Genomic DNA, 21,002 nt, shown 5'->3' with positions numbered 1-21,002 from the left:
GGGGTGAGCTGGAGCCTGTTGTGGGTAGACTAGGTCCAGGATCCTGGCACGGGAGGGGCTGTCGGGAGGGCCTATCCGAGTCGCGACACCAATGTAATGATATGGCGTGCAGGAGGGCCTTGGTGGGTTTTGGACCAAGGTGCCACACGGCGGATGAAACATGCCATGCATGTAGATTAGATGTCCACGTGGCAAGTTTATTTTGGGGTTTGGGGGGAGGGGAATGGGAATGGAGGGAAGGAGAAAAGAGAGAGAGATAGAAAGAGAGAGGGAGAGAGAAGAAAAGAGAGAGAGAAAGAGAGAGAGAGAGAAAGAGAAAGAGAGAGAAAGAAAGAGGTGTGCGCAACCTCTTGTTGAGAAGGGGGAGAGAAAGCGAAGTGGGAGGAGTTTTTACTTAAAGGAAACTTAGGATGGCATCAGGAGGACACTGGGCGGGCCCCTAAGGGGTGAGTAAGAATGCTAACAATTCCCCCACCCCCATAATAGGTTTCTCTGCCAATGCAGTAAGACAGATCAAGCCAAATTGAAAAAGTGTAACAACAGGTTTATTTGAACAAATCGACTCCCGGGCAGGTTCTCATATCCCAGAGATCAAGGCCAGAGAAGCCATGCCCACAAACAAAAGCAGGGAGACATTATAGGTGGTAGGTGAGGAGTGATGATGTGTCTGCCACAAGCTGGGTTTATGCCCAAGGATGGTCAAAAGCCGGGCACTTCAGAGGAGGAAGCTATAATAGCTGCCAGGAATGTGGAACTGGACTTTTTGGTGCCTTCCCATGTTTGGAGATTCTCTGAGTGGGTGGGCTTGGAGAGACAGGAATGGAGCTTCTCAGACCATGCAGGAGCGAGCTGAAGGTTCCAACAGAACGTCCCAACCTTTTTGGGTATATGGGTGCTGGTTCAAATCTGGCTACTTCCTGTTGGCATGGGACGACATGGGGAGGGAAAGTCTGGAGTCGGTGAGCTCATGCTCAGCAGGAGGTAGGGTGAAGAAGCATTCCATTAACCACCATCCTGGAGACCTTTTGAATCCATTCCTGGAAGCAGCAGAGAAGGCAAGGTGCTAGGAGAAAAAATAGATTATTACCACCAGCCCTATGAACAGGACTAGACATGGAAAGAGTGAATACACCAGAAAGAGTGGAACAGAGGTGTGCCCTGGTTGTATTGGCAAAGTTCTTCAGATAATTTGTGGAGACAATTAGATAATTAGTTTCCACCAGGCCAGATTCCTTCATACAGTAGCAATACTCTTTCCCCAAGAACATGCAGGTGCCTGCAAAATAGCTGGAACAGGTTTGCACCTCTGTGTCATAGCAAAGGCCATGGCTTTGGGTTAAAAGGCATGAACATTTTTTTCTGTGTCTAGAGAGCCTGATACATGTTTTAACCCAATGAAATACATCTTTAAGTTTATACTTAGAGGACAACCAAAGGAAATTTAAAACCTTGAGCTTGTGGCTGAATAGTAGCTAGTGCTCTATCCATTTTTCGGAACTCCATTTATCAATGCTAAAATTCTGAATTGCCAAAATCCCTGCGTAACAATAGCATAGAAAGGAGACAGAAGTCAAAACATCTTTACACACCTTCAATAGTTTACTTATGCCTTTACAACTTGCATTTATACATCTCAAATCATATTCTGGGTTCCTTTAGTGAAAAGTTACATCTGAAACCTGTTTATCCTTTACTATGAAGCCTGCGAATAAGGCAAACCTGTCTGTATTTTTTAACTAGAAACTTAACTAATGAATGAACTAATGAACTACCAAGATGGTTTTAGCCTTGGGGCAGGGTGGGAAGTGTGGGGAGGGTGCTGTTAAACTGTTGAAGCTATCAGTAGTCTAGTCATCAAACACCATCAGATCTGAGGACAAATTTCACCTGAGTAAGCAGAAATGCAGACCAAACAACTTCTGAACCTATTAAAAATGACAGGGACTTACTAACTACCAAGACAGCTACCCCAGGTTCCTCCATGGTCACTGGGGTCAGAGGTCCCAGGGCAGCATCAGTCCTCAACTGCCAGGCCCAGAAGATCTGACAGACATTCCTGTAAGCAGGAACCTGGGGGGACTGGATTACCTCATCTAGGCAAAGTGGGGCAATCTACTCCCCAGCGTCCTGTTTGTCCACAGTCTGGACAAGGTCATGGGAGGAAGTAAAGCCTTAGAGGTAAGGGACTTTGGAAGTGTAGCACAGCAAGTTTAGGTATAAGATATTTGGGGATCGTTTGTTTGCAGCAATAACAGTTAACAATTTGTGAGAATTTTGAAATCAAGTTTGCTAATTTGGGTAATTGATTTGTACTGAAGCCAAGCTGTTAAAATAAAATTTGAGTCCATGGAGAAAGAGAGTGTAGGCAGAAGCTTCTGTCCCATAAGCAGCTCCCAAGTAACACACAAAGACTAAATATTAATTATAAATGATCGGCCAATAGCTCAGGCTTGTTATTAGCTAACTCTTTTTTTCCTGGAGCTGAGGACCAAACCCAGGGCCTTGTGCTTGCTAGGCAAGCACTCTACCACTGAGCTAAATCCCTAACCCCTAGCTAACTCTTAAATTTAAATTAATCCACATTTCTATCTACACTTTGCCACATGGCTTGGTAACTTTCTCAGTATAGCATGTCCATTTTGCTTCTCTCTACATCTTCTCCCTACTCCTCTGACTCCATCCTTCTTCTTCCCATCCCCTAACCTTATCCTGTCCAGCTATTGTCCAATCAGCTTCTTTATTAAACCAATCACAGCAACATATATTCACACAGTGTAGACAAATATTCAACAAGAGAGAGAGGGTATCAAAGTGGAACACTGTGAGTGTGGTCAGGCTGGCTTCAAGGAAGGAGAAGAGAAGGGATGTGTCCATGTGGGTCAGCAGGTCAAAGATCCAGAGCCACATGGAATATGGTGGCCTAGAGCTTAAGCTGTGGATCTCCCAGGCTGCTGGGAGAGGGGAAGAGAGCAGGAAAGATGTCCATGTGGGTGCTGCAGGTTGCAGGAGCCAGACAAGCTCATATGCGCCCACATGGATGGTAACACAGGGCAGAGGAAAGCAGCAGCTGAAGAATCAGACTCTAAAATTTGGAATCAAATTTATAGACAGATAGATGATCTGTACATACCTTATTGAAGGCTAGATCAGTAGATACTGCAACAGAGAACAGGTGTGTTCTGGGCACACAGAAGCTGGCTTCTCCAGCTCTGACTCATATGTTAAAACAAATGTATGGATGGGACATTTATACAATTTAGGGTGGAAGAACAGACAGAAACAAACAAAAAGATCTGTTGTGGATAGAGGAGGTGGATCCAAGCATGGTAGGGTGAGAGAGTGGATAGAAACAAACAGGGATATTGGATCTGTTTCAGATGAAGTGGGCAGGTAGGATCCCAGCATGGCCAGACCAAATGCCAGGAGATCCTAGTGAGACTTTGGCACCAATGGAAAGGGGAAAAAAGTGAAGTGGGTACCTTTTGGTGGGCCCTGACAAGGTATGCCACTAAAAGAACACACTACACACAACAGAGTTAGTACAAGAGGTTGATTGGGGGATGGGGAGAGTGAAAGAACAAAAGACCATCTCTGAGTAGAGACATGATAGAGGCAGGTAGACAGACAAACAGACAGAACAGGGAAGAGACAAGAGGAAGAAGAGAGGTGTGGTGTACCAGTGACTCGGGTGGTTCAGTCAGAGGAGAGGGATCAGGGTCAGTCTGTCAGTGAAAAGGCATCTGGAGCTATCACAACCCTGGCCAACAAAACTTGGGCTGCTGAGCACTCGCTGCAGAGGGAGGGGCAGGAATGCAGAGCTCAAAACCCCTGGGCATAAGGGAGTTCAAATCACTTGTTTTGGGCATATGGTGTGAGACAGCCACAAATGGTAGATAGATTTCATAGCAGACACCCCAGGGCTGACTGAGGATCAGATGTAGACCCAGCATCACCCATTTCCAAGCCTGTGACAGAGACCAAGGACTAGGGCAAGGCATCCTAAACAATAGCCTAGGGGGTGGGCTAGCCTCTTGGGAAGGACAGAAGACTGTCTCTGCTCTGTAAGGGATAGGGTGTGCCCTGGTGCAGCCACAGCTTGGCAAGTGATCCCAGGGGTCCTAGACCCAGAAGAGGTACCCAGTATCTCTTTAGGCAATGGCTGGGCAATGGGTGACAACTAAAGTCAATCATGTCTAGTAGAGAGAAAGATAAAGGGAGAGGAGTGGCTTCCCATATGGTCAGAGTGCCTGGTCCACTGGGCCGGAGAGCTCAACTCCTCCTGGGTTTTGGCACCAAGACAATAGATTTTCTGTCCCCTGATAATATATTTCTCCACCAACACAGTAAGCCAGATCAAGCCAAACTGAAAAAGTGTAATAACCAGTTTATCTGCACAAAGCAACTCCCAGGTGGGTTCTCCAGTCCCAGAGATCAAGGCTGGAGAAGCCATGCCCACAAATGAAAGCAGGAGACTTTATAGGTGGTAGGTGAGGAGTGATAATGTGTCTGCCACAAGCTGGATGTATACCCAAGTGTGGTCAGAAGCTGAGCAATTTAGGTGGGGACCTGGGCAGAGGAAACTTCAGGGGAGGAGCTGCAGTAGCTGACAAGAATTTGGAACTGGACTTTTTGGTGCCTCTGATTTGTTCAGAAGCTTGCTGAGAGGGTGGGGTTTGGACAGATGCTGAGAGCTGCTGGTGGCAATGGCTTTACCAGAGGCTGTGGGACTATACAACAGATGGCAATTAATAATTCAGATGTCAGCCCACTAGAGGAGTAACCCTCCGATGGAGGAATACCATCAAGCAAGTCTTACAGAACCGCAGACTCTGGACTAGTTGCTTGTCTGTAATTGTTCTCATGTGCCACTACTTATCTTCCCTAAAAACAGCTATTGGTGTTTTCCCACTGCTTATATGTTTATCTCTTGAATATATTCCATCTATTGGGCACACATATAGCTGTGGATGGTCAGGACGATGATTTCTGCTTAAGCTGTATAATTCTGATGAATAGAAATAATACCAGGATATTTTTCATACTCAGACTGACATAGGAAAATTCTCAGCTACAAAGACAGCCTTTTATACATTTTGCTAAGACCTCAAAGCAAATTCAGAACAGACTAGTTGTCCCTGCAGAGAATACACAAAGACAAATTCCCAAGTGTTTGCTGAATCAAGGTTAGACTTGAAGCAACTTTGGTAGACATAACCCTCTGCAGTAATGAACTTTCCGAACATACTCCTACCACTCAAGGTTCAGCCAACTAATTGTTTATTGCTTAGGTTCTGGGTTTCAAGTCACTTTCTGTCTGGGAGCCCTGACCACTCAGGCTACATGCATGGCCAAGTGTTACTCATTGGCCAGTTAGTGTGACATCTCCAGTCTAAGAGAAACTGTTATGTATTTTGAGAATGGGTCGGACCCTGTAAATGTAACATATAATTGTCCAGAGTTGGAAGAGCTCTTAACCTCTAAGCCATCTCTCCAGCCCAAGACAGAATCTCACTCTGCACAGCACTAGCTGTCCTGGAACTCACTATGTAGTTCAGGCTGGCCTTGAACTCAGGAAGATCTGTCTGCCTCTGCCTCCCAAGTGATGGGATTAAAGGTGTGTGCTATCATGCCTGGCTGGACAACATCTTTTTATCAAGATAAAAATACCACTGAGATATAGTTGTCTAAATAACATCTCTTGTGGACTTATGCCTAATATTTGGGCAGTGCAATCCCTTGGATTTTTACCAGTTCTCTTAGTCTCTGGTTATACTTTCCTGCTGAGTATTTGAGACCATGCATGTGACCAAAATTTCTTTTCTTTTTGTATTATCAAAGCCAGGTGAGGATCTGGTCCTCTGGGATCACTGAGCTTCAGAGGAACCTCAGGCTCTGCTAGCCTTTCTTCTGCCAGTTGTCCATCTATGTGAGGATAAGTCAAAGGCCTTGCTTCACCTGACAGTGGCTTTGCTTGGAATCACTGAAGAAATATGTTGTGAAATATTTCTTTACACTGTGTGAAGATGTATCACTGTGATTGGTTTAATAAAGAGCTAAATGGTCAATAGCTAGGAAGGAGGCACAGGCAGGACTTCTGGACAGAGAGAGCTCTGGGAAAAAGCCAAACATTGAGGAAGCAGGATGGGTAGTACACAGTAAAGGCAACCGAGCCATGTAGAAGAACATAGATTTAAAAATATGGATTAATTTAAGTTGTAAAAGCTAGTGGGACAAACCTAAGCAAAGGTCAAGCTTTCATAATTAATAAAAAGTCTCTGTGTCGTGTTTTATTTGTTTGTTTGTTTGTTTGTTTGTTTGCCTTGTTAGCTGTTGGCCCAAAGAAAAATAGGTATACAGAAATCTTTCCTCTGTGTTGACCCTCCTCTTTTTAGACAGGATATTGGTTAGAATTCACTGAGTGGAGTAAATTTTCCATGGCCTCCCAGAACAAGAGAGCATGTGATTCTCCAGTCACAACAGGACAACTTGAGAGTTGTCCACAGTCCCCTGGGACTTCATTGATCTTAAAGGGCAAGGGGGAAGATAATCTCCCTTTTAGTACCTCTGATCATGTTAGAATAGTCTCCAACTATGGTTGTTAAACACCCAGAAGATCAAGTTCCAACTGTCTGGTACTTTATACTATTGTATAATATTTTAATGCCTAGGTACTTCTTCTTTTTTTTTTTTTTTTTCCAAGACAGGGTTTCTCTGTGTAGCTTTGTGCCTTTCCTAGAACTCACTATGTAGCCCAGGCTGGCCTTGAACTCACAGAGATCTATGTGTCTCTGCCTCCCAAGTGCTGGGATTAAAGGCATGCACCACCACCACCCAGCGCCTAGGTACTTCTAAACAAACTTCGATTAGATGTTGATTTTACTCTAACAGTTGTGCCAGAAACCCCATCCAAGGACTGAGGAATCTGGATGCAGACATCCACGACTAGGCCCCGGGTGGAGTGCCGGAAGTCTAATTAGCGAGAAAGAAGAGGGTTTATATGAGCGAGAATTGTTGAAACCAAGGTTGGATAAAGCACAGGGACAAATAGCCAAACGAATGGAAACACATGAACTATGAACCAAAGGCTGAGGGGCCCCCAACTGGATCAGGCCCTCTGAATAGGTGAGACAGTTGATTGGCTTGATCTGTTTGGGAGGCATCTAGGCAGTGGTACCAGGTCCTGGGCTCGTTGCATGAGTTAGCTGTTTGAAACCTGGGACTTATGCAGGGATGCTTGGCTCAATCTGGGAGGAGAGGACTGGACCTGCCTGGACTGAGTCTATCAGGTCGATCTCAGTCCTCGGGGGAGGCCTTGATCTGGAGGAGGTGGGAATGAGGGGTGGGCTGGGGGGAAGGGGAGGGGGGCAGGAAGGGGGAGAACAAGGGAATCTGTGGCTGTTATGTAGAACTGAATAATATTGTAAAATAAAATAAAATAAAAAATAAAAAATAAAAATAAATAAAAAAGATGTTGATTTTAGATAGTCCTTATAGATCTTGTAGTCCTCACTGATCTTTGACCTTAGAAACTTTTTTTGTTGTTGTTTTGTTTTGTTTTGTTTTTCGAGACAGCGTTTCTCTGTGTAGACTTGGCTGTCTTGGAACTCTGTAGACCAAGCTGGCCTCAAACTGACAGAGATCTGCCTGCCTCTGTCTCTGAGTGCTGGGATTAATGGTGTGTGCCACCATGTCCAGTGACCTTAGAAACTTTAAATACCATATATATCATCTCTAAGTCTCATCCTTTGTGTACCTTGAGTAACTTACTCTTCTTTCCCATCCAGGAAACATCCAGCCATCTTAATCTTCATATGCAATAAATCCATCTTTACTAAAACAATTTCCATGTATACGTCCTTCTAATGTTTTATTTGTACTTACAGGTTTCCTTTCTTATACCATAAGACATAATAGTATTAACAAAGGAATTTACTATCTATTGTGAAAATCTCCCTGGAAGGGGAGGGGCACTAAGCAATGTCTATTCTCTCCTCATCAGGTCCCAATGACAAACCAAAGTTCAGTTTCATCAGTCTTCACCCTGGTGAACCAATGAGCTTATTGGACTTCCTCTGCGTGTGTGAGAGTTACTGAGAGGTGTGTGAGCACCCAAAAACAGCCACACTGAAAAGTTGTACCCAGTATGTACAATGGTTTTCCCACAGCTGCATCAGTGGAGATCAGAGATCCCCACCCCAAGTCTTTTCCAGCCTGTATACTCTAGCTCCTCCTCAATACCATGAGGCCACATGTGATTAGGGCAAAACTGCACACAGCTGCTGGGAGAGAAGCTGGACACACAGGTGAGGACCCAGTGACTCTCCTCACCCACCCCTTCTATGAAGGAGCATCAACAGTCAACAAGCCCGGGGATGGTCATCTTCTGTAAGCAGGCACAGCTGACCTTATGAAGATGGCAGTTGTTTGGCTTATGACAATGCTGTCCAACACCACCTTTATAAAAAAAAAAGCTATATACATAGGATAATGTAACAAATTAATATTATATTACCTGTGTACATACTGCTAAACTATGAGGCTTTAAAAGTTCCCAGGTAAGCCTTCTAGAAAAACACAAGACAGTCTTTACTCAGTGCAAAGAGTCACTACCATAACTGTGCTTTTTTAAATATATACCACAGATACAAAGAATCAGTAAATATGCAGTAAAACATTATTGAACTGATGTTTACTCACCAAGGAATTCCTGCTAAAATTATGATATTGGAGTTACTATTGAGAGATCTTTAGAGAGAGATCATCTCTATCCTCTCCATGGATGAGCATCCAAGTATCTGCTTTTACTATAGACATCTTTAAATCATGCAATAATAATAGTGTACACAAAATAATTGTTCCTTTACAAATCTGAACCCATTAGTTTACATTGAACAAGAGGCTCACTGTTGAGTTCAATGACAACTGGCTGGACCAAAAGCAGCTGTTTCTGATTTGTCCAGAGTCTTACCATCTGTTGGTAATGCATTTGGGATAGGAATTAAAAAGAAACAGAAAAAGAAATATATAGCTATAGCTAAATAAAGATGTTATAGATATAGATATAGGATCCTATACCAACAGCACATTTGTTTTCAAGGGTCATCCTCTGCTAGGTTTATCATGGGTGAGTGGCAGTTAGAATCCATCATGAAGGAGGATCAAGTCAACAGAAGTATCTGTCTTTACAAATGTTCAGACTAGGACCCTCCCTGGCTAGACCTGGAGTGACCAATAACCACGGTCAGTACAGGTGCAGCTGCAAATGGAGGCAGACAATCTGAAAATTGTGGTAAGTGCCCTCCCTCCCATATAGAAATCCAATTGTAGGGCAGTATAATGGTAGTTTTCTATAGAAGCCACATTTTATCCTCTAGTTCATATTCAGGCAAGATCCGTGTATGGAAAAATATCAGACGTTTCTTTCTTTAGGCAGGTGGGTGGAAGAGAACCCAGTGGGTAAGGGCACAGTGAGGGGGAGTCTTCATGGACAGGTACCCATCTGTGAGACAAAAGATTATTGGAATGACTTCCAGATCTTTGTTTTCCTCTCCATAGCATCTCTGGAGGATCCTCCTTTTTAAAAAATTAAGTTTAATTTTATTCATTGTTTTTGTTTTTTGAGACAAGGTTTCTTTGTGTAGCCCTGGCTGTCTGGAACTAGTTCCATAGACCAGGCTGGCCTCAAACTCACTGAAATCCGCCTGCCTCTGCCTCCCAGTGCTGGGATCAAAAGCGAGTGCCACCAGCACCCCCTGCCCCTCAAGAGTTCCTAACTTTTATTCCTTTTCTCAGAAGTAACCATGAGAAAAGTAGACCTATTAGATAAGCCTCTTGACTAAGATGAGTGTGGATGCCTGTATCCTCACTTCTTCATTAATGACCGTGAAGAAGACAGACTCTATCGTATTCATCCACTCCTACATTCTTTTATACCCTGTGACCTTAATGATCCTTATCCAGCAAAACCCTTGTGTGTGTGTGTGTGTGTGTGTGTGTGTGTGTGTGTGTGTGTGTGTGTGTGTGTGTTCACAGGTGAAAGAAATCAGTCAACTTCCTTGTTTGTTTTGAGACAGGATCTCTCTGTGTACCCGTGGCTGTCCTTGAACACACTATGTAGACCTGGCAGACCTCAAACTCAGAGATCTACCTGCCTCTGCCTCTCGAGTGCTGGGATTAAAAGTGTGCCCCACAATGCCCTGCAACATCAGCCAACTTTTAGTAACTGTATTAAGTCAGGGATGGATTTAGCTCCCTTGTTGGTTAAACTTCCAATATTTCCTTTGAACATTCCCTTTGATCCTTTTCGTCAAATTTATGATCTGTCAATCACTATTACATATCTCCATCTGTCACTGGAATAAGCAGTGGGCCTTTGTATAAACAGAGATTTTACTGGGTTAGAGGCTTAAAACATTTACACAGAGGTCTTACAAGGTGGGGGTGATAAAAAAGATTTTAATTCCTTATCCTAAACGTAAGTTTTATAGTATTTGATGGAAAAGAGTCATATTTGATACTTCTTACTTGATGAATACATACCTTTGTCTCATCTGATAAAGGGAAAATATACAAGACAGAGCAGAACTTAAATATATGTTCTTCAAAATGCACTTCTCTCTCTCTCTCTCTCTCTCTCTCTCTCTCTCTCTCTCTCTCTCTCTCTCTCTCTCTCTCTCCCTCTCCCTCTTCCCCTCTTTCTCTCTTACTCTTCTCTCCTCTGCTCCTGTTCACTCCATCCTTAATTTGGCCAGATGTAAGATTCAAACAACCTGACACAATCCAGTAGAGTCAAAGGGTTAACCTCATTTGTCTCAGGATTTGCTAACGCCCTTCTTGGGCTCATCCACCTTTTCCCATCTCTTTGCTCGATCTCAGTGCTTGCCTAGACTCTGGACAAGGATGGACGTGCCTAAACTGTTCTCGGTCCAGGAGCCGACCAGATTACCAAATGAGGAAGTGAAGTTAGACTGTAGACAGACACCGGCACAGACCGGTTCATAGCAGAAACAATACTGGACTTGAAGTCGAGAATTCTAGCTCTGGTCTGCCGGCAGGGCCTCAGTCAGCTTGCATCCTGGAAGCCTTGATTTCCTCCTTCACTGAAGAGAGAGGAAATGTGTCTCTGCCTCCTTTGCAGAGCTGTTAGTAAATGAGATGCAAGAACTCGGGCTCAGAGCAGAACATGCAAACTTCTCTGGAAGATCAAGGAGTATTTCACCTGAGCTGAATCAGGAATTTATCCTCCAAACTGAAATTGTCTTTATATTTTAGAATTAGACAAGGATGGGGAGCTCTTAAAATTTGCAGGGCAAGAGGGGTTAACTGGAACTGTCCTGAGCAAACTAAGGCAAGCGACTGTCTCGATTCTAACTTGACTAATCTATGGCTTTGCCTTGTCTGAAAAATAATTTAAGACTGTTTACAAAATTATACACAGCTGAGATGGTGACTGTGAAAATGGGAACCACCCCCACCCCCATGACCACCACCTACGAAAGAGGAAGAAACAGAATCTAATCAGGAGGTTGCTATCCCAGAGCACTGTATCAAGAGAACAGGTAGGCACTCTGGTTTTTATCTAAATAATAAAAACAAGACCTTGAAGGGTGTAGTGGAGCAGCCTTTTAATCTCTGCCTGTTGGAGGCCAGCGTGGTCTACAAATTAAGTTCCAAGACAGCCAGGCCTGTTACACAGAGAAACCCTGTCTCAAAACAAAACAAAACAAAAAACAAGGTCTCATTCTGTTGCCTAGGCTAATACTAAATTCCTTTACTCAAGCAAGCCTGGTAACCAAGCTGCCTTGCAAGACTGACTATAGTCTAAAGAAATGTCTGTGCCCCTCCATTTGGATACCACACTATTGAAACAATAAACCCCAAGAAACCAGGATTTGCCCTGGATGGGGGAGCAAGAGCAGGAGCTTTTCTCTTGGAGAAAGTTTTAGAAACCGTCAGGCTTGAAAGAGTGATTTGAAGCTGTGGGTGATGGATGGAGACCAAACCTTAGCTAGACTGCTTTTTTTTTTTAATGCATACCCTTAGCTTCAGGTTAGGAGCTTGATAAGATAGACTTATAAGCAGCTTGATTTCTTTGTGACTCTTTCCTAAGTGGCTACATTGAATAAAGCTCCTTTCTCTGTTTTGTTTGTTTGCTTTTCACTATTAATTTAACACTTTTAACGGCTTGAGTAGAAGTATCCAAACCTGGCTCCTTGGAGAACAAGCTGTGACTCTAAGTCTGGTAACAATCTTAGTTTCTTAGTTTCCCAGACTGATCTGAAACTCACCCACTCAAGCAATCATCCCCCATCAGCTTCCTGAGTAGCTGGGACTACCGGCATGCCCCAACACAGCTATACTGGCATCTTGATAGTGATTTCAAAGACTGTCTCCCCTACACTCTCACCATGAAAGTATAGATTCTTATCCATTTAAGTATAAATATATACTGCATGACTTAGGAAACAGCAATTTGTTCCAGAGAGTGAAGCTTAATGTTTCTGTTTTGAAAGAGTTAGTGGAGTGGAACATTAAGATCATGTTTTGAAATAACCTTGTTATTAAAGAAGGGACAAGCAAAAGAGAGGTCACTTAGGACAGAGGCACACTAGTACACTTGAAAGGCAAAATAGATTGTTCAGATAGGTAACTGTCTCTGGAAATGTAGTAAGAAAGAATGTAAGTATAGCTTGTGGTGATATTGTGTCCCCCAATATATTGTGTACCTTAATAAACTTATCTGGGGTCAGAGAACAGAACAGCCACTAGATAGACATAGAGGCCAGAAAATGATGGCACACACACCTTTAATACAGCATTCTGGATCTCTGTGAGTTCAAAGCCCCACTGGAAACAGCCAGGCATGGTGACACACGCCTTTAATCCCAGGAAGAGATGACAGGAATCAGAAGGTATATAAGGCGTGAAAACCAGGAACTAGAGTCTATTAAGCTTTTAGACTTTTTAGCAGCAGTTCTGCTAAGATCCATTCGGGTGAGGACTCAGAGGCTTCCAGTTTGAGGAAACGAGATCAGCTGAGGAACTGGCCAGGTGAGGTAGCTGTGGCTTGTTCTGTTTCTCTAATCTTCCAGCCTTCACCCCAGTGCATGGCTCTGGGTTTGTTTTTATTAATAAGACTTTTGAATATTCATGCTACAATAGCTCATCAAAAAAGTTACGCTGAGAATTACCACATGATTTCAGAAATTCCAAGCAGGGGCCTGAACAGACATTTGTACACATGGTTCACAGAAGCATCATTTACAAAGATAAAAGGTGAATACTACTCAAATGTCAACTGATGAACCAATAGATAACTATAATATGATATACACCATATAATGGAATATTCTTCAGCCTTAAAAAGGAAACTTTGACCCAAGTTACAACATGGATGAATCTTACTAATCTTATGCAAATGAAATAAATCAAACATAAGGGACAAACATTGTATAGTTTCACTTGTTAGAGTGGCCTAACAAAATCAAATTCATAGAGATGGGAAGTATAATAGAGGTTTCTGAGCCTTGGGTGGGGGAGGGATGGGGAATTGATGTTTAGGGGGATAATTTTAATTTGGGTAAATGAGAGTGTAGCAGGCTTTCTTTTTTTGACCCCCAACCAGCTCCCAAATCATGACATGGAGACTTAATATTAGTTATCAATGTTCGGCCTTATCTTATGCTTGTCTCACTAGCTCTTTTAAACTATTTGTTTCTTTTCATCTACATTTTGCCTCAGGGCTTTTGACCTTTCCTTTTTTCTGTATATTCTATTCTATGTCTGCCTGGCTGGCAGCTGCGTGGCTTCTGGCCTTGGACATGTCCCTCTCTTTCTCCCTTGTTCTCCTCTCCTCCCTTTCCTCTCTCTCAAGCCTAGATTTCTCCTCCTATTTATTCTCCCTGCCTGCCAGCCCCGCCTATCCCTCTCCTGCCCAGCTATTGGCCAGTCAGCTTTTTATTAGACCAATCAGGTGCCTTAGGCAAGCAAGGTGCCACAAACGCAACACATCTTTACATAATTAAACACACATCCTTACATCACCAAACACATGCAGCGGAAACAAATGTAACACACCTTTACCCAGTTAAAGTAATGTTCCACAGCATAAACAAATGTAACACATCTTTACATAGTTAATTTCCACAGCATGAGAGAGTTCTGTGGGTAGACGGCAGTGATGTTTGTCTAGTGATATAAATACTAATACCTCCGAGCTCTGTGTTCAAAATAGTAAAAATTGTAACCGTTATGGGAATGTCTAATTTTTTTGTTATGAAATTACTTAGTGAGTTATCTTCAAGACAGGGTCTCATGTAGGTCAGATTGGCCTGGAGGTTTCTATTTAGCCAAGAACTTCTGGTCCTTCTCCCTCTACCTACCTGGGGCTGGGATTACAGGCATGCACCACCACTCTTGGTTTATGCAGTGTTGGGAATAGAACCGAGGGCTTTTTTGCACGCTAGTCAAGCACTCTACCTAAACTACATCTCTAGCCACACCTCCATCCCCAACTAATCTTAAAAGGGTAAAAACTCCCAGAGAAAACCCTTCTGAGAGTATACAGTAGTCAGCTAATCAATTAGCAGTGTGAGCCAGGCAGAGTGGCACACGCCTGCAATCCCCATACGAGAGCGTGTGAGGCAGGAGTATGGGGGGCTGGAGGGCATCCCGGGCTACACTGTGAGACTCTCTCTCAAAATAAAACAAGCATCAACAAAAGGCTCCACGGGAGCATAGATCCACAGCTGCAGTTAACCTGGGTCTTCATCCCCACCAAGACATGTGAGCTATGTTCTTTAGCACCAACCTTGGCTCATAACTACAGGGAAGATGAGTAAAACATTCTGAGTTTATGGGACACTGAGACAGATTGTCTTTGGGGGTAAGAGATTTATTAGGAGAGCAATTAACACTATACACAGGCAGACAGGCAGATGTGATGGGGACTCTGAGGAAAATTCAGGCCCACATGGCTGAGTGGAGTGGTGGCGTCCCTTCTTATAGGTCTCAGAGGAAGGAGAGAGGGTCTAGGCCGTGTGAATGATGAGTCCTTAACAGAGTGCTGGCAGTCGGGCTATCTCTGGTTGCTGGGTAACAAATGGGAGGAGGAGACTGTATTAACCTGGGACCGGTTCGAAAAGTCAGCTCTGAGGGTGGGGAGAGATCCAGCTGCAGATGAGCTGGACCTGGGCAGCCGCCTGAGCTGGCTTGGGATCTAACGATGAACATCAGAGAAGGAAACGCTAAGGGGAGAGGAAACCTGGTGTGGTGCCTTCCCAGCCTTTCAGTGTTTTCTCGCTAAACATTACCAGTCGTATAAATGTGAACTTGGGGCTCTACCGTTTAATCTCTGGAGACAGGGTGTGCAGCCCTTATCAGATTTTGGAAGTGACTTTGAAGTCCTGTGTTCCATCTGAAATATTTATGTCAGTTTTCCTTTCTAGTCCCCAGTATATTTATCCTTATCCCATTTTTTTAAACTGTAACAGACCTGACTAATGTCTAAGTGCTTTCACCGGATGACAGCAGATTAAGTGGGAAACAGAAGAGACAGGGCTCCTGACCTCTCAGGGGTGGGGAGAGGTGATGGAGGAGTAATGCTGTCATTACCTAACATGCAAACGCAGGGCGTCCAGACCTAGGCTCTGTTTGCTCCCAGTTTGACAGACTGGCCTGGGAGTCAGGGCACCTGGTATGTGTGGTTGGGGAGCTCCAGGTGGCTCCCCTAGCTCTTCTGGCCTCCATGTCTTCCACAGTGAGTCAAAGGGCTGTACCCCCTCGCAGTCTCCTGGGCAGAGGGCACCCGCAGGCCTCATTGCTCCCTACTTCCATGTCGGCACCCTCCAGTCCTTGCTCATTTTACTTCCCTCCCATCCATTCCCACACAGGTGGTTCCTACATACACAAATTATTCCTGACACCCTGGGACCTTTGCTAAGAACTTGCTTTCGTTTGTAGATGCTTGGAGACGGGGCATGCCCGGCTTTCAGCTTTCGACTTGACCCTGGATGATCCATGCCAACCTCGGGTTTGTTGTGGTTTGAAATCTGGGTTCCACTCCGTTCTTGTTTTAATAATTAACGTTTATGAAATACTCCAAATATGTCACGCACAATTAGGTACATCGGTTCACTTAACCCCCGGGGAACTTTGCCAGGTAGTTCAACAGTTCAGTAATTGTTAAAAACAGGGCTCGGGCGTCCTGTTTGTCTATACCACTTACCAGCTTGTGACTTCAGCCAAGTGATGACCCCCGACTGAGCCTCTGTTTTTTTCTCAAGTATAAAATGGAAGAAGATGAGAGGATTCATGGCAAACAGCAGATCTAAGTGCTCTTTTTTCTTTAACGTGTGCGTTTTATCTCCATCTCATAGACGAGAAAAATGAAGCTTCGAGATGTCAAACAGCTTGCTTAAAGTCACACTGAGAGGGAGGGGCAGAGACAGGATTAGAATTCAGGACCTTAGACACCTCAGTGGGTGGTCTGGACGACTCTGTCCTGCTACTTGGCCAGTACTTTAATTAACAGGATTGCTGGCTTCTGAGAGCACCTCATTATAGCAGTTTTTTTTCCACCTGATCTTCTGGCTTCAACTCTGAGACCACTTAACTGGCAACATCCTTTGCCAGCTTTTGCTACGATAGTGATACTAATGTGGTTTGCACTAAAGCTGTGGTATCTTTCAAAAATCTCTGTCTTCTTGGAGTAGAATGTTATGAAATGAAGAAAAGCAATTTTATAACAATATTAACAGAACCCATAATAATATATAAATAACAGTTACCAACAGTTTCTTGAACCTATTTATTTATTTGTTTGCTATATTGCCAGCCAAGTATGGACCACTAAGAGACAGACACCCTTTCCCCAGAAAATATGAAATCTTTAGCCTTATAAACCAGCCAATTCTCCCATGCCTTATGAAATCCACTATTTGATAGTGTGGTTTCAGCTACCGCCTTAATGCTGTACTCATGTCAAAATTTTTCCATAATGCTTCTACATATTTGTAGTATTATATACTGTAATTATTTTCAAAAAACACATGGAAACGTCAATCATACTGAAAAAGGTACAGCTCAATGCAAGATCACACACTGAGCATGCTCATGTAAACATGACCCAGATCAAGACATAGAGCATAGTTCTCAAGAAGTCCATCCCCTGTGCCCTCCCATCACTACACCCTGCAAAGACAAGAGTTTTCCAGACTTCTAAACACTACCTTAGTCCTGCTTGTTTAAACTTCAAGTGTTTTCTATAGTTCCCATCTGCTATGCTTTGAGTGTGTCCTCAGAAGTTCATATTGGAAATGTGATCTTCAGTGTTGCCGTGTTGAGAGACAGGACCTTTAAGAAATGATCAGGTCAGGAGAGCACGGCCCTCTTGAGTGGGTTAATGCCATTATCCTGGAGTAGGTTAGTCACTAGGAGAATGGGATCGTAAGAAAGATGAATTTGCCGCCCTCTACCCTCTGTTGCATGTGCCCTCTTGCCCTTTTGCTTTCTGTCCTGGGGTGAGGCAGCAAGAAATCCCTCCCTCTGACCTGGACTTCCCAGCCTCCAGAACTGTAAAAGAAAACTGTAAAACTATTCTTCAAAAGGGCATCCAGTCTTGAGTTTGCTGTTATGGCAGTACAAAATGGACTGGGAGAGCATGCGTTTATGTGACTTCTTCCACTAATACTTGCGAGATTCGTATGTGTAACAGTGGTTCCGGTTGATTCGTTCCATTTGCTGTGTGAGACTACATTCTAAACAGAGTCCAGGCATCGTCATCAACGCTGACTAGTACAAAGGACACTGCCATGTTTAGAACTATATAGCTCTTGCCCACTTACTACGATTCTGTTGCAAACTCTTGGAAAGACTGGACCTGAGTTTCAAAAACTGTTACCACATTCTCTCCTTAGGCTGGACTCTAAAACTCACATATTTATTCACAAATATATGCCAAGTACCACGTCAGATGTGAAGCCCAGCGGCCCTTGAGCATTTTTCCAGCCCAGTTAGAAGGGCAGGAAGATAAATAAATAATGACAATGTGCTGGAATGTTTGAGATAGCTATGGATTTGTTAAAATTACTGAAATAGTATAATCTTTTAAACATGCCATTTTAACAAAAAGTGTCAACCTGCACAAGGGACCGAGCATCTGGAATCCCAGAGGTACCTTTATGTATTAGTGGAATTTAGTCAGATTAAAGAGAGTCGCTCTTTTCAAAGAGTCTCGGTGTTCAGTCAGTTGAGAAGATCCCATTAGGCATCAAAGAAATGCCAATCTGCTGTTTCCCAGAGGCTCTCCTTCCTCTGGGCTCCCCTTGAATGCCCTCAGCTCTTTTAATTTCTTATTGTCTCTCTCAGTCAGCTCACCATCCTCTAGGCTTTAACCATCTCACGTATGAGCCCAGAACGCCTACGTCTTTAATTCTATCCAGTCCTCTCCTTGAATCCATTTATAAGTACCCCGATTTTAAGCATCCATCAAATGCTTCCTCCAGCACAGCCAATCAACAGGTTTATAACGGTGAGAGGCCAGGCCGTCCCTTTCCTTACCAATCACTCAGCCTGGGAGCCATTTTAAACGCTTCTTCTTCCTCCTCTATACCCAGATCTTTCTGATTTGATGCTTATTTTTCATACAGCTCTGTCTTCTAAACCATGACTTAGAATGTGGATCTGATCATCCTGTTTCTTAGCTTCAGTGTTGTGCTGGCTAGTTTTATGTCAACTTGACACAAGCTATGGTCATCTGAGAGGAAGGGACCTCATTGAGAAAATGAAATGCCTCCATCAGATCAGTCTGTGGCAAGCCTGTAGGGCTTTTTCTCAATTGACTGATGTGGGAGGGCCCAGTCCATTGTGGGTAGTGCCACCCCTGACTTGGTGGTACTGGGTTCTATAAGAAAGCAGGCTGAGTTAGGCATGGGTAGCAAGCCAGTAAGCAGCCCCCCTCCATGGCCTGTGCATCAGCTCCTGCCTCCAGGTTCCTGCCCTGCTTGAGTTTCTGTCCTGACTTCCTTCATATTGAACTACAGTGTAGAAATATAAGTTGAATAAACCCTTTCCTCCCCAAGTTGCTTTTGATCATGGTGTTTTATCACAGCACTAGCAACCCTAACAAGTGCCATCCATGCTCCCCATTACCCATAAGAGTCTTTCCCAAAGGCATTCCCACATGAACTAAGATGTGCCCAGTTTGGCAAGGTGTACCATAAGCCAGCATATTGCATATGCATTCATTTCCCTTGTATAGAGTGAACAGAAACTTAGAAAGAACTGGTAACAAGATTTTGTCTAAAATCCAGACCCTTGCCAACCTCTTTGATCTCATCGCCAGTATCCTGTTATCAAATAATTGCCATTCCCCCTGCATGCCAAGCTGTTGCAAGCCTTTATCGTTGCACAGAGGCCAAGCTCTTCACCCAACCTGAAGTGGACTGCTTTTTTCTACCCGGCAAATTTTTACACATCTTTTGAATTTTTAAATTCAAGATTTAGCCTTCTTGAGTAGATTTCTCTGGGCTTGGGGGGTGGAATTGGCCAGTCCAGCCACTGTGACTCATAATCCAGCTTCATTATGTACTTTTCCCTCCATTATGTGTCTCCTCTGTAACTAACACATAATCTATTGTATTATGTGTTCCCACCGTAGCTCATAATCCCCTCCATTATGTGCTTTCACTATAACTTATAATCTACCTCTATTATGTTGCCATCACACTGAAGAACATCTTCTGATTTATATGTTTACTTCCTTTGCTAGTTTGTAAATGGCTTGAGGCTTTTTCTCTGTGTTCCCACTGTCTGGCACAAAGGAGGTAGAAGGAGAAGCTAGGTGAACCCAGTCCAACATAATACTTACAGCGGGGATGGCGAGGTTATGCTGCTGGGACAAATGGCAGCACAAAAGCTTGTGTTCCAATCAGACTAGTGTCAAAAGGTCTGACTTACGGATGCTGTTACCAGCTTACCTGTCTGTGACCACTTTGAAGGACTGTGTGTGCTCGAGTCCCCATACTCTTTTTAAATGTGCGATCTAGAACATATAACATAAACAGAAGCATTCTTAACAAATTATAGTTATCATTTAGTGGAATTAATTGTATTCACAGTTATGGAAAGCAATCACCACTGTCTAGAGCCAGAAAAACCCTTCTAGCCCCAGATGGAAACTCCCTCCTTACTGTGCGGTCACAGCCCACCCCCATATCCCCCAGCACCTGGAAGCTAGCAACCTGCTTTGCTTCTTCCCAGCATTTCTTACGAATGGAATCACTCATTAATGTCCTTTTGTGTCTAACTTCTTCACTAGCCTAATATCGTCAGCTATCATTTGTGTTGCTGCATATATTTGTACTTCATTCTTGTTTATGGCTAAATAATATCTCATTTTATATGCATCAGATTTTGTTTACCAGTTAATAGGTTGATAGATAATAGTCTATCTGAACTTGGCTATTGTAGTTGAGCGTCTATGGATATTTGTGTACAGGCCTGTTGAATGCTTATTTTCTCTTCCAGGTATATACCCGAGAGTAGAATTACTGCACACACCTTTAATCCCAGCACTTGGGAGGCAGAGGCAGGCAGATCTCTGTGAGCTTGAAGCCAGTCTGGTCTACAGAGTAAGTTCCAGGACAGCCAGGGCTTAAAAAAAAAAAAAAAATAGAATTTCTGGCTTACATGACAATTGCAATTTTTTTTTTTGAGACAGTCTCGGTGTGCCCTGTCTGACCTGGCACTCAGTTATCCACCTCTATTTGCCTCCCAAGTATCATGATGAAAGGTGTGCCCCACCACACCCAGCTCCACATTTAATTCATTACGCAGCGATCAAATGTTTCCCAAAGGTCTACGGCATTTTGGATTCCCTCCAGCAGGACACGGGTATCCATCTCTCTACGCCTTCGTCGCCTCTTGTTATTTTCCATTAAGAAATTGTTGCCACTGTTATTAGAATTGATGCATGCTCTTCAGACATTTGGACCACCCCTCTT

At 43.6% G+C, this 21,002-nt stretch overlaps 1 long non-coding RNA gene across 1 annotated transcript; it reads right to left on the bottom strand.

Moving 5' to 3' along the window:
• Positions 1 to 543: 543 nt before the first annotated feature.
• Positions 544 to 18,181, bottom strand: LOC143271130 (uncharacterized). Its single transcript, XR_013048346.1, has 3 exons — positions 17,229 to 18,181; positions 16,226 to 16,425; positions 544 to 1,063 (listed from the first exon to the last, which is right to left on the bottom strand). It is a non-coding gene; the product is annotated as an uncharacterized LOC143271130 (long non-coding RNA).
• Between the last annotated feature and the right edge of the window lie 2,821 nt (positions 18,182 to 21,002).

Source organism: Peromyscus maniculatus, chromosome 1 (assembly GCF_049852395.1).
Source record: "Peromyscus maniculatus bairdii isolate BWxNUB_F1_BW_parent chromosome 1, HU_Pman_BW_mat_3.1, whole genome shotgun sequence".
Classification (NCBI taxonomy): Eukaryota; Metazoa; Chordata; class Mammalia; order Rodentia; family Cricetidae; genus Peromyscus; species Peromyscus maniculatus.
The sequence above is the reverse complement of the archived record's forward strand: the minus strand, read 5'-3'. Positions and strand labels throughout refer to the sequence as shown.